This window comes from Spermophilus citellus, assembly GCF_964194105.1.
Source record: "Spermophilus citellus genome assembly, chromosome: 16".
Taxonomy (NCBI): domain Eukaryota; kingdom Metazoa; phylum Chordata; class Mammalia; order Rodentia; family Sciuridae; genus Spermophilus; species Spermophilus citellus.
Window position 1 is genome coordinate 46461177 of NC_138196.1, and position 14667 is coordinate 46475843.

Below are 14667 nucleotides of genomic sequence, written 5' to 3' on the forward strand. Positions count from 1 at the left end.
ATTAAAGAAAAATTTTTTAATTAACTTAAGTCTGCTTACTATTTTACGTGGAATGTTTTTGAGTGCCTTACTTTTTCACATAATTTTCATAAGAATTTTGATTAATGCCATCACGTCTCAGTCATATCCTAAGTAAATATTGCTTTATTATTGTGTTTTTTTAAGTAGATATTCCTAAAGCAAATATTAATGGATTACTGTTTATATGACAAATGCAAGAAACAAAATTTCTGAGAGTGGAAACAAGGCTGAAATCAGAACATGAAGAAAAGGAAAGGTGAAATGCTATGGAATTTATATATTTTTCTTGAACTGAATTCTTAAACATAAAACAGATGAACTGCATCTTCTTCCTACAGATGTTATATATAATCAAGTAGACCTTTTGCCTTGATTTATTGAACTCTGCACTTTTTCATTCCCTTCAGAAGTATATGCATACTTCCACTGATGATATAATAATATATTTAAAATATTTTTATTTATTAGGAATTTTCCTTATTTTAAAATAATTTATGACTCATAGAACACAGATTATTTAAAAATGGTCAACATATTTGTTTTTGGTTTTGGACTGTGAAGTTATTTTCAGAAAATGAGTATTGCTTCAGAATTATCTTAGAGCCCTTAGAATTAATTGTTTTTAAATCCTTTTTATTTATCAGGTTTTTTAATTATATTGAAATTATTTTGGAAAACAAGTAGAAATTAAGCTGACAAATAGTATGATGGTTTACATTGTACTTTTAAATTTTAAAAGTACTTAAGTAACATATATTGTTTGACTTGTGTTTGACTTTTTGTTGTTCACTTACCAAAGCCAACAGAATGTATGATATTCTTCTATGTATATAGTAAAGAAATTTTAACTGTAGATTTTTTTCTCAAAACAATAATGAAATAAAGGCATACACTGATGGTTAGAAGCAGGGACACTTGTGATAGTAGTCGCTATCATTATTGTTTGAAACTTGATGCTGATTCTTATTGCAGGTGGCATATGTTAAAACACTAGTAAAATAACATCTTACAGCTCTGTGACTTATTGCATATTCTTAATTATGTCTAGCATCAAAATGGGTATTATTAAAAGCTAGCAAAATTAGAAGACTGATGTATATTTAAATAGAAGCTAATATTATTTCTTGTGAAAGGACCACATACAAAAGTGATGCCAGTAATACTCTAAATATAATTCATTATTCAAAATAATATGTCTTAAAAGGGAAAACAAAAACTTTCTACTGAAAAATCACAAATTAGGTTTTAACATAGAGAAATAATTTGATAGTACTAAATAGAAATCTTTAATTAGAAACATTTAGTTTTTACAAGGATACTATACAAAAGTCGTACAATGAATTGAAGCTAATATATTTATATGTTGCATGTGGAAGATATGTTCATTTATCTTCCTAAGATATATTTAATTGTTATATACACTCCAACTATTACCCTGCTTTTACATATGAAAATAGAAGACACTGACTTTTTTACAAGTTATAAAATGTGAAATTGATCTGCATTAGCTTATTTATAAAAGTAATGTTATTTCCAAGAAAGTGTTACTGTTAGAATTAATTTTGTTTGTTAGACTTTTTACATTCTTTATCTTATATTATTTATTATGCCAATATAGAAAAATAGATGCTTAATTTTAAGAACCCCATATGTAATTATTATGATATAATAATTACATCTGCTTTCAAGGTTATCTATCTACTGTACTTTGCATTGATTATTCATAGTATTATCTGTTATCTAAAGTAATGGAAAAACGTGATGTAATCTTTGGCTCTAAGTTATATTATCTTGTGTACATGGGAAATATTATAAAATCAAATTAGCCCATTTAATATCCTTTATTAGCCTTCATTCTCCCAATGAAGAACACTGTACTATATACACATGGTTATTATTTATTGTTTGTCAGAGTGAATGGATGAGTATCTGCTTACAAGTCTGCAACAAAATATTAAAATGGGAATAAATAAAACATCCTAATCAATTTAAATGGAAAGAGCATAGTAAATTACAGTGATTTACTTGAACTTTATTATCTATAATATAGGAGGTAAAAATATCTCATTGGATTTTTGTTTACACCAATTTAAATATTTTTAAATGCTTTGAAAATAATGTACTTGTATGTTGTTATTTTCAGTATTTCCTTCTGTAAACTTTTCTTTGAAAAGATTAAGCTATACATAAAATTTTACTATGACTGCTTTTTACAGAAAGCTTATGTGACAAATGATTTAATGTACTTCTCAGAATCATTTCATAATAAGAAATTCATTTAACTTAAATTCCAATTAATTGTCCTTATTATAAATTACAATGGAAAAGCAACCTGTCTTACATTCTTGTATTATCTTAAAATAAATATACCTGTCTTTGAATCAAGAAACATTGTAGTTTGCTTTTATGTATATCTGTGGTCTAATGTTTTTTTTTGAAAATGTCACCTACAAACTTCGGAAATCTTCATGGGTTACCAAACCTACACTGATATTGTACTTTCCTCTGTGGTAAAACATGCCTATAAAATTGATCTCATCAATACCATTGTAGGGATGTAAATTATATCAAAATAATTCCTATATTATAGAATTATGGTTATTATTACCAGAAGTCTTTTCAGAAAGTTTACATGTTATCTAATAGCTTATTCGTTTTGCTACACAGAACTGATTATTTAAGTGGCTTAAAGTAATTCAATCAAAACTACAGAAGCCCATTTCACTAATGTTGGTATTTTGTAGGCATCATCTTACACCTGGAAATTTATCATTTTTCAAAATGCATTAGTTCCCGTATGTTTCTTATAGCCATATAGTAAATTAACATTTTTAAAAGCACAGCTCTTTTATTCTCAAATGATGTGAAAAATATGTATTGTATAAAATTCAGCAAATATACAATAAAAATTCTAAATGATAAGAAAGGGTTGTGTTGATTTTCTTTATAGAATTTCATTTTATTAGTAGCTCATGGAATAATAGTTTATCCTGCAATGTCATATGTTGAATTCTATGAAGTATTGTATTTGTAATTATCTTTATATCACAATCAATATTTTTGGTACATGATTTGAAAATAGAAATATACCTGTAATTGTGATATGTGCATATGAATATACAGTGCTCAGAGAAAGTGAAACACAAAATTTTCTGGGAAGGATAAATTTTACCCAACTTTTTGAAAGAAGAGAGGGACAAGTGCTAATGAAAAATAGAATAGTAAAAAACAAGAATGGTGTCGAGATCTGAATAAGGATAGGTTTTCAAAATTGTAATGGAGTAGACAGTTTTTGGAAAATAAATTTAAACAAGTGCATGCTAAAACAACAATATGTACTTTCACATTCCAAATGCAAAGATAGTTTTGTAACATATAGTGAGTATGTGGGACAGTTCAGTCCTCTCAAACATTGGTAATGAGGCTATAAGTTTGGGCGCAATATCTTTAGAGGACAATATAGAAATACCTCAAAATTTTGCTAGATTTTCACTTCTGAAACTATAATATTCCAATATGTACATTTATAAATTTACATGCCAATAAATACATGTAGTTAATGAAATCATATATAACTATTTTAAAAAAGTAGGAGTTTCATTTATAGTGTTGATAATGACAAGATCTACAGGATATTTTTATGGGAGCACAGTAAATATACTCTGCCACTGTTTGTGTTCAAAACATACTTTCACTGGATAGAATAATACTTTAATTGTGTTCAAGTGGTATGGGCATGTTTTACAAGTCAAAGAGTCCTAAAGTCCTTTTTCAAAATTCCTTTATCCAGCCTATCCTCATCTCTGCTCCTCAGAGGCAATGACATTGATATCTTTTAGCAGTGTTTATAGGTATCTACTATTAACATTTCAAGATAATATACTTATGCTAATATTTTTATTATTCTAATTCTCAGATTACTGTTGACTTCCTACAATATTAGATAAAAATTTGGCACTCTCAGGCAAGGCCCCGCCTCTAAAAATACAGATCCATGCTTCCCTTTCCCCATCCTTTCAGCATAATTTTATTTAAATCAGTTATTATAGTTTTGACAATTATTATATTTTCTTCCTTTTACATCTTACTTTCCCTAAAATTAATAATGTTCTCCTTTTCAGTTTACTTGATTTTATATACCTTTCACTTACCTATCATTAATTTATTCTAGACTTATTGCCAGAACTATACACATATTGTTAATACATTTTAACATTTTAGAATTCCCTTTTAGAGCTCTCCATCTCACTCTCCCATCTAAAATGGTTGTTGCACTTTAGATGGGAGAAGCCTGGTACAGAGCTGTCATTTCAGGATCTCCCTCTCTATCTGCCAGGTCAAGTTTGCATAATAAATAAATTTTTGAGTATGCCTTGAAAATGGCTTTATTCTCCCCTCATGTTTGGGTAACTGTCCAGAATAGAAATTGAAAATAGAAAAACTTCCCTCAGAATTTTGAAAGCATTGCACCATTATCTTCCAGCTTTCAGTGTCGTTCTTGATAAATCAGATGTCATTCTCACTCCTCACCTGGTTTTCTCACTTGAGTAGAATCTTCTTTTGTCCCTTTCATTCCAGAATTTCAAAGTGATGTACTTGATAGAGGTCTTTTATTCAATGTCTGTTCTGGGCCTTCACTAGTTCTTTTCCTCTAAAAACTCATGGCATCCATTTTTTTAAATTATTATTTCTTTAGAGATTCTTTTCCTTTTGCTTTTGTTTTGTTTTGATTTTCTGCCTATTTTTTTGAGGGGGGGTAGATACCAGGGATTGAACTCGGGGGCACTCAGCTACTGAGCCACATCCCCAGCCCCATTTTGTATTTTATTTAGAGACAGAGTCTCACTGAGTTGCTTAGAGCCTTGCTGTTGCTGAAGCTGGCTTTGAACTTGCAATCCTCCTGGCTCAGCCTCCAGAGCTGCTGATATTAGAGGCATGTGTCACCACACCCGGCCCTCCCTAGTTTTTCTAGAATTTCCATTCAGATTTCTTTTGCAGGGGGAGTGCTGGTGATTGCACCAAGGGGAGCTTTACCACTGAGCTATATCCCCAAACCTTTTTTTTATTTTTTGAGACAGGGTCTCACAAAATTAGTTAAAGCCTCACTAAGTTGCTGAAACTGGCCTCAAACTTGTGATCCTCCTGCTTCAGCCTCCCAAGTCACTGAGATTACAGGCATGCATCACCACACCAAACTATTATTCAGATACTGAACCTCCTATATTTAATTTCTATTTTTTCTTTTCTTCCCTACTGTTCATCTCTTAGTCTTTTTTATCATACCATTTCAGGATGTTCTTAATTTGTCTTCAAAATATTCTATTTACTTATTCATCTTTAAAAAATTTTTTCTGAATTTTCTGTCATCTCCTATATTTCTTTTATGTATTTCAATAACTTTTATTCTTTCCCTGATTGTTTTGTTGCAGTTACTTTGGAGTTTTCTTCTGCTCCCTTTATTGCCTCATTCCCCTTTTGTTTGTCTCTGATACTGTAGGTCTCTGATACTGGAGGCTTTTCTCAAATAATGGGTAATTCTTTGCTACACGTTCCTATTTTAAAACACATTGGAATCTGTGGGCACAGGATGAGCTTTGGGCTGATGGGTTTCATTCTCTGCTAGCTGCATTTCTTCTTCTAGGCAGTTCAGAGCTTGGCTGCTATTTTGTTCACAGCTGAGTTCAGGAGAAGAGACCTTGAATCACCTTTTCTTCCATTGTGCTCTTCTTTTTGTGCATAGGATATCTCAGGTTTGACCTCTGAAGCCTTTTCTGCTTGTGTATGGGAGGGGAAAGAAGGTAGAGCAAAGGAAATTTAAATGCTTTTTAAACCAAATTTCAATCAATCCATCCTATTTATAATACAACTTTCAAAAGCAGCTGGATCCTTCATTTCTTAAGGAACTCTGCAAGGGAAAGCAGCCTCTCAGTGTCTCTAGGCTTTTAAGTTCTCATTTGCCTGTAAAGTACTTATCATCTGTTTCTGGGGTTTAAAATTTTGTTTTTGTGCTCTCCATTGGAGTATAACTTCTCATTTGCCTGATTGTGCATGATGTGGAGTACACAAGTCATGTAATCATATATGCACATAGGATAATAATATCCAATTCATTTTACTCTTATTCCTTCTCCCATGTCACCGTCCACTCCCTTCACTCCTCTCTGTTTAGTCCAACTATTCTCCACCCCACCCCATCGCCCCACCATTGTAAATTAGCATCCACATATCAGAGAAAACATTTGGCTTTTGGTTCTTTGGGATTGGCTTATTTTGCTTAGCATAATATTCTCCAGTTCCATCCATTTATCGGCAAATGCCATAGTTTCATTCTTTAAGGCTGAGTAATATTACATTGTGTATATATACAACAGTTTCTTTATTCATTCATCTGTTGAAGGATATCTACTTTGGTTCCAGAGTTTAGCTATTATGAATTGAGCTACTATAAACATTGATGTGGCTGCGTCATTGCAGTTTGCTGATTTTAAGTTCTTTGTGTATAAACCTAGGAATGGGATGACTGGGTCAAATGGTGGTTCCATTCCAAGTTTTCTGAGGAATCTCCTTACTGCTTTTTGGAGTCGTTGCACCAATTTGCAGTCCCACCAGCAGTGTATGAGTGTGCCTTTTTCCCCAAATCCTCACCAACATTGTTTCTTGTATTCTTGATAATTGCCATTCTGACTGGAGTGAGATAGAACTTCAGTGTAGTTCTGATTTGCATTTCTATAATTGCTAGAGATGTTGAAGATTTTTTCATATATTGGTTGATCAGTTGTATTTCTTCTGTGAAGTGTCCAGTTCCTTTGCTCATTTATTGATTGCATTATTTGTTTGTTTTAGTGTTAAGTTTTTTGAGTTCTGGAGATAAATGCTGTATCTGAGGTGCATGTGATATTTTCTCCCATTCAGTAGGTTCTCTTCACATCATTGACTGTTTCCTTTGCTATGAAGAAGCTTTTTATTTCGATCACATCTCCCTTATTGATTCTTGATTTTACTTCTTTCACTTTAGGAGTCTTTTGTTAAGGAAGTCAGTTCCTAAGCTGGTGTGATAGAGATTTGGATCTACTTTTTCTTCTATTACACACAGGGTCTCTATTCTAGTGCCTGAGTCTTCTATCCACTTTTGAGTTGCTGTTTATGAAGGGTGAGAGAGAGGGGTTTAATTTCATTTTGCTACATATGGATTTTCAGTTTTCCCAGTACCATTTGTTGAAGAGGCTATCTTTTCTCCACCATATGTTTTTGGTGCCTTTGTCTAGAATGAGATAACTATATTTATGTGAGTTTATCTCTGTATCTCCTGTGTAGCTTTCTTGTCCTTGAAATAGAGAGCTTAACATTTTTTAAAAAATCTTTTTTCTGTTGTTTTTGTTTTGTTGTTGTTGCTGATACTGCTGCTGGGTTGGTTTTTTTTTTTTTTCGGTCTCGTTTTTTGTTACTGGGGATTGAACCCAGAGAAGTGCTTTACCACTGATCCACATCTCCAATTCTTTTAATTTATATTTTTATTTTATTTTGAGACAGCATTTTCCTAATTTGCTTAGAGCCTCACTAAGTTGCTGAGGTCGGCTTTGAACTTATGATCCTCCTACCTCAGCTTCCTGAGTCACTGGGATTATAGATGTAAGCCACCTCACCCAGCTCTGTTGTTAGTTTCAAGAGGGAGTGAGAAAAAAAATCTGTGTGCAAAACAATATGTAGTATTTAAATTCCATACTTAAAATATATCTGAAAATACCCACAAGGAATATAAGAATGATTACCTTTGAAGATGGAGGCCATGGTTATGTTTAATGAGATGCTATTTAACTGAATGTTTAGCATAAGCATGTTTACTTTTTTCAAGAAAAGCACATTTTAAAAACTGAGGGTTTTCTGTCTGATAAAAAGTGAGAATGTACATGAAGGCCTTGTGTTGGAAGGATTTATTCACCAAAACCAGAGTTAGATACTTCTTGAGGCAAAAAGAGAAGGTTTTAGTAAAATTGAAAGTATAATGGTTAATGTGAATTTATGAAACTACCATATAGTTTAAGTATGGATGATAAGGCTGAGAAAGGAATTAATAAAGAAATGTGGATAGAAATCAGTTCCTGGATTAAAAAAGTAAAACATGGTAGCCATAACCTGACAAAACATACTTTAGTCACATTTACCATAAGAGACAACCAAACTTGATTGTAAAACGAATTCAGTACGGCATTCCCTAGCAGCATACTTTCAAGCTGGTGGCTTGAAGCAAAGAAGTAGTTGAAGCAAATAGCTTAAAGTTAAGCAAATGTTAAACTGAGGTAGAGAGTTTAGGACAGAATGAAATATCATAATGATATTTCCAGTCTACAGCATGAATTGCTTTAGCAAACTTAAGGTGCTATAAGAGTTAAAAGTTCAAGCCAAAGAACCTACCAAAAAAGCACTCTGAAAATCTATACTTTTTTGTGTCGTTGCTCTTTGGTGCTAAGAGGTTCTCAAGAAAATGAGTATCTTATGTACCATTTGTGCTATAATATTTAATTACATTGAGTGTACAGAAGATTAGCTGTCTCAAAGATTCTTTTGAAATCAGATTGCACATCAAAACTGCATTGTGCCCTGCTAAGTAAGCAAATTTAAGAAAGCGGAGAAGGTGATGTCAAGACTTATTACAAAATGAACAAATAAACGAATAGGATTTGCTAGGTGTTCAGCCTATTAAAGCACAGCCAAATGTCAGCCTTCATTTGTCAACTTAAATATGTTTTTCTAAAATTTACAAAGATTCAGTCCATGGAAAGTATCCTTTAACTAGTATTTGGACTAAGAAATAAATTAAGCAACAGGAAAATGATGAATAGATTAAAGTAACCACTTGGTTTCTCATGGTGATATATTACCACCTAAATATATATGCTACTCGTTCAGATAGACATTTGTTGCCTTTTATTTTTGTCAATTACCTGATTATACAATTAATACATGTGTTTATCTCCTAAATTCATGTGATTTTAGAAGCTTGGGTTAATTTCTATTCCATAGTCATTAGACCCCCACCCCCAAATAAAACATACACCAAAGGATTTCTAGATTCCAGGGATTCCAACCTTCAAAATTAAAAAAAAAAAAGGAACAGAAAAAGAAAGAAAGAAAAGAAAAGGTAAATTCTTAAAACTTCAAGAGCTGAGCTCCAAATAGGTGAGACTCCCCAGCCACAACAATAAGAGTTCACAGGTGGTTAGTTAGAACTAGAATAGTGAGTTGGATTGTCCTGAAGCCAGAGCTCTATGCTAATGATGTATGAGCATATTGAGATTTGAAATAACAGTAAGGAAGCTGACCTATAAATGTGAGATTCCCTCTTCTGAGTTAAAACTGTTAAAGAATTCCAGAAAGGTCCTGAGATGAGTATACACATATAACGAGCAGAGTTATATGAAGCATAGGAAACAGTCCCATAAGACTCACAGATAAGTATCTCCTTTTAAAGAAAGACTTCTCAGTACAGAAAATGTAGCCACTATAAAACAGAATCAACAGCAACAATAAATTTAAAAGCCAAGGTTACCATGGAGTTCAAACCAACCAGAATGTAAAGGTCTCACTGAAAGACCAAAGAATTAAATTAAAATCACACCTTAGACATAAAGGTAAGAACTCTATAGTAAGCTCTTGCTCTATAGTAAGGGCAACTCTAGACCCCATCCAGAATATTAACCCTTAACAGGATCAAGATGCCTTCCAGGACAAAACTCAGTAGAAGAAAACAAAATCCCTACAAAATAAGCAAGTATTATATTTTCTAAGAAGCAGGAAAATGTGACCCTTAGCCAGAGGACATAAGCAATCAAAAGAAATAAGCCCAGAAGTGGCCTAGATATTTGGCTTAGCACATTTTTGTGTTCAAGGATTTAAATGAAACGGTAGAAATAGTGAGAAAAGAAATGAGAATTATAAACAGGTAAAAACTATAAAAGCCAAATGAAAAATTCTAGGATTGAAAAGCACAGTTTTTGAAATAAAAATTGTGTAGAATTAATAAGAAGACTAGAGACAGAAGAAGGTAAGACTGGAAGGCAAGAAAATACAAACGACCCCCGAAAAAAATGCTGATTAAAAAGAGAAACTCTACTGATTCAAGAGAAGCCCCTCAGTGACTGTGATCATGTAAAGCCGTCCATCATAAGTGTCGTTGGAGATCAAGAAGGAAGGGAAGGGACAGCAAAAGAAAAAAGTAATGTCCAATTTTGTTTCCCAAATTTGAAGAAATATACAAACCAGAATTTCAAGAAGTTTAACAAACCCTGAACAGAGAAACCACATCCAGTCATATCCTAACTAAGTTGATGGAATACTAGAGAAAGAAAAAATTGTTCTATCTTGAAAGCAGCCAGAGAACAGTGGGTAATAATAAGAATAATTGCTGACTTCTCATCAGTAACAACAGAGGACAAAAGTTATCTGTCAAACATCTATAAGGTATAGAGAGATTTAAAAAAAAGAAGTATCAACCTACAGTACTTGACTCAACAAAATAGCCTTTTATAATATTGGCAATACAAAGATAAAGATGCTACAGATAAAGATTATCAGAGAATATGTGACCAGCAGACCTGCACCATAAAAAAAAAAAAGGATTATTTCAAGCAGTTGGAGAATCAAGCCAGCCAGAAACCTTGATCTGTACAAAATAATAAAGTTCATCATAAATCCTAAACTTTTATTAAATATAAAAATTTTTCCTTTAACCCATTAAGTCCCAAGCTTTCAAGTCTGAATATTTCAACAAAATTGACACAGATACATTAAAATACTTTGGCAATCATAATCAAGAGCTTATATATCTTGTTATCATTAAGAATGAAAACACAGATTTTCCTTTTAAAAGGGCATTGGGACAAAGTATTATCCTTTACATATATAAGTCATCCTATAAATAAGATGTTAGGCAAATGTGATAACTGGGATGCTGGGACATAATGGACTAAATGCATAACAAGGCAATTGACTTTAAAACATACATAATGTATGCTTGAGTTTATCACTAAAACCTTTGATAATATCTGTTAGGGTTTAGATTTTTGGTATCCCCTAAAATCTTATGTGGGAGACAATGCAAGAAAGTTTAGAGATGAAATGATAGGGTTACAAGATGTTTAACCAAACCATGCATTAATTCCCTGATAGGAATTAACTTGGTGGTAACTGTAAGCAAATAGAGTATGGCTACAGGAGGTGGGTCCCTGGGTGCATGCCTTTGGGGGTTATATTTGATCTGGTAAAGAGAGAGCTATCACTTGCATGGGCTCTCTCTCTCTCTCTCTCTCCCTCCCTCCCTCCCAGCCCCTCATTTCCTGAACCACTTCCCTCCCTCTTCCACTATTGACATTCTGCTCCACCTCAAGCCCTAAAGAATGGAGCCAACTGTCTTTGGACTGAGACCTCTGAATACGTGAACCCCCAAATAAACTTTCCTTCTTTAAAATTGTTCTTGTCAGGTCTTTTGGTCACAGCGTCAAAAAAGCTGACTAAATATTACAAAAGACAGAACAGAGTAAGTAGAAGTATACTGTCCTAAGATTTTTACATTTTAAGTACAGTGGTATAATATTAAATCAGTTAATCTATAATGTGACCCATAGAACCATAGATTAGATAAAATTCAATAATAAAATATATATATTGGTGTATCCATAGGTGGGAAAAGAGAAATGAGGCAGTGGGGGGGGGGTCTGCCGGATGACAAATAGAAGAAAATAACAAAGTGATAATATGAATTCCACAAAGTTAACAATTATATACTGTGGTTTGAATATGGTTTGTCTTCCAAAGATTCATGTGTTGGATGCTTGCTTTCCAGTGTGGCAATACTGGAGGTGATGAAACCTATAGGAAATGGAGCCTAATGGGATGGCCTTAGTCATTATGGGTTCAGCCTTCAGAAGGGAATGCTAGTCTCTTAGAGTAAGTTTTGCAAGTGCCAGTTGTTACAAAGGAGGGAGCTGAAACCCTGAGTCATACTTTGGCTTCCTCCTGTCTAGTAATATGATCTCTTCCTCCTACATACACTCCTGCTTATCTACCATGAAGCTTTCACCAGAGCCAACCTGATGATAGCTCCATGCCCTTGAACCCCCAGAACTGTGAGTTAAATGAACTTCTTTTCTTTATAAAGTTGCCAACTTCAGGTATTTTATTATAGTAATGGAAAACTAATACATGAAATGTAAGTTCATGAAATAGTCCAATTAAAGTCAAATATTATTAGACTGATTTTTAAAATGAATATTATTTGCCATCTAGAAAAGAAGTGCTTTATATATAAATAAATGAATAGGGTGCACACAAAATGATAGAGAAAAAAACATTAATGATAGGGAACTAGAATGGTTGTACTGACTTCAGACAAAGTAGATTAACAAGGGAAGAAGTGTTACTAGATATATTAGTTGGGGTCCCGTTAGGAGGCAAAAACCACATGATGATTTAAGGGAAGTTTAATGTAAACAAGTGTTGGAATAATGGTGAAGTGACTCATGAGAGTTAAGCAGAACTCTAACAAAGGAGTAGTAGAAACCAGGAGCAACTGTTTCCCCTGGGACTGAGAGAAAGCTCCCAAGATAGAGCTCTCCCCGTACTCTGCTGGGATCCAGATTTCTTTGGAAAGGCCATAACTTTGTTTCACTAGGTGGTAAAGAAGTCACCGAGATGCCACATAAGTAGGATTGCTGGAAGTCTCTGGAATGCCAAGCAAGCCATCACATGGAAGCAGAGCCTGTCACCAGAGTTCTCAGCCTCATAATTCTCTAGCTGCCTGGGGACCTGCTGGTGGCTGGACACTGCTGGAATTGGGATCTGGAGAAGTGACCTTCTGCAGGAGCCCAGCACATTTGCAGAGTGGCTCTGGAATTCTCAGGCTAAAGAGAAAGTGTGGGGAATAGTGACCTTGGTGGGGGGGGGGGGGGGACACAGGCCCATGGAAACTCCCATGGAGAGAGCTGCCAATTATAAGAACCTAGCCCAGGAGAATCCATATAAGGACCAAATGGTGGGTGGGGGGAACTCTACAAGAGCCTAGAGATTGAGCCATACCAGAATCAGGTAAAGAAAATCCCTTCCTCCTTCCTTGTTCCTCTAGAATCTTCTGCTTTCAAGGTTGAACACAAGGCTGGCTAGCAATGGAAAAAAAAATTTACAAAATCCAACTTCATGATTACATGTAGGCAAAAAGGGTGAATTTGGAGTTAAAAGGAAATAGTAAGCCGCACAGTCTGACCACTCAGCTTCTGGGTATACCCTCTACATACTCCTGAATGCCAGGCCACAATGAACAGTTCTCTGTTTTCCCTAATAGAACACTCACTGTCTTCCCAAAAAGAGAAGATGTACCACCTAGTAACCTTTGTATACATCACTGTTGCTGTATTGATTGCCCCTCAAAACCCATCACAGTTCCAAAGCATAATCTGTTGCTAAAAACTAAATTGTAAAATTAACCTCTAGCAACTTGCATATAAATTTCTTTGAAGGAAAGGAGAGAGAAGAGGAAAACACATGCATGGAAGCACAAACCTAAGAGAAGCAAACAGAAAGCAAAGCAACTGCAGCCCTTTCTTCTGTTATTGTTCAGAAGACCCTAACCTGAGAATTCTCTGCCTAGTAGAACAATTCAAACCTTCATTCCTGAAGGCTCTGAGTCCTCGATTATCTTACAGTTTTCCATGGGAAGCCATTCTGACACGTGATTGGGTGACTCCCGTTAAGGGCCTGAGGCGCTTTGGCTCTGTCGAAGCTTTCCCGACCCTTTCCTGATGAGAGAGCCCATCCGTGTGGGGGTGTGCCTGACCACTGACCCCGGGGACCCAATCACTGACCCTGACCTTGGAATGCAGCCCCCCCTCAACCTTCATTGGATGGAATTCTCCCCTGAATCTCTTGTTCCCCAATAAAAGGCTACTCCCCGGTGTGTTCACTCTCTCTCTCCTGCTAGCCCTGAGTAATCCTCGCTGCCCTGCTGGGCGGCTAGAGGTGGGAACCAGAGAGGTGAGCCGTCTCGGACCTAGCAATATAAATAAGGTAACTGAGTTTGTGTGTTTTATTTTGATCTCTTCTAACTAACTTTATGCCTAGAACCTCATTAATGAAACCACTGCGCAGGCCGCGTGGTAGAGTTTTCCTTAACCTTTCCTACTGGGTATAGAGTACTAACAAACACCCCCAGGGAGTCTCCTGGATTACAGACAGTCCTCCTTTCCCATAATGTGTAACACCAACCCAGTTTCCTCTTGGTAGTAGGCATCACTCTCCCACCTACAAGAGCAGCCCACCTTTCCACATGTTGGTTCCAGTGGGAATCTAAAATAGCCAGATGGGAATCTCTTCTTTCTCCAGCTCAGTGGAACCTCTGTTGTGTCACATAGTGGAATCATGCTCCCTTTGAGGAGTAAGATCTTCAAATGACAGAACTCAAAAATGCCAGAACAAGAAGCAAATATTCTACAAGTAATTCTTAGGTACTGCTGTGACTAAATGTTGGTGTCTTGCCCTCCCCATCAAATTCATATCTTGAAACTTAATTGCCACTGTGATAGTATTCAGAGATGGGGCTCTTTAAGAAATGATGAAGTTGTGAGGATGGAGCTGTCATGGGTGAGATTTGTGCAAGGG

General features: G+C 34.9%; 1 protein-coding gene across 10 annotated transcripts in view; it reads left to right on the top strand.

The window, feature by feature from the left end:
* Positions 1–2404, top strand: part of MICU3 (mitochondrial calcium uptake family member 3) — a 102367-nt gene extending 99963 nt beyond the window's left edge. For 8 of the 10 annotated variants that reach the window (XM_081268999.1, XM_081269002.1, XM_081268996.1 and 5 more), the window contains one exon: positions 169–2404. The gene's annotated coding sequence lies outside the window, so the exon portion shown is untranslated. Of the gene's footprint in view, positions 1–165 lie in introns of all 10 variants that reach the window. The other 2 variants (XM_081268998.1, XM_081269005.1) reach the window with 1 other exon arrangement.
* Positions 2405–14667: the final 12263 nt, after the last annotated feature.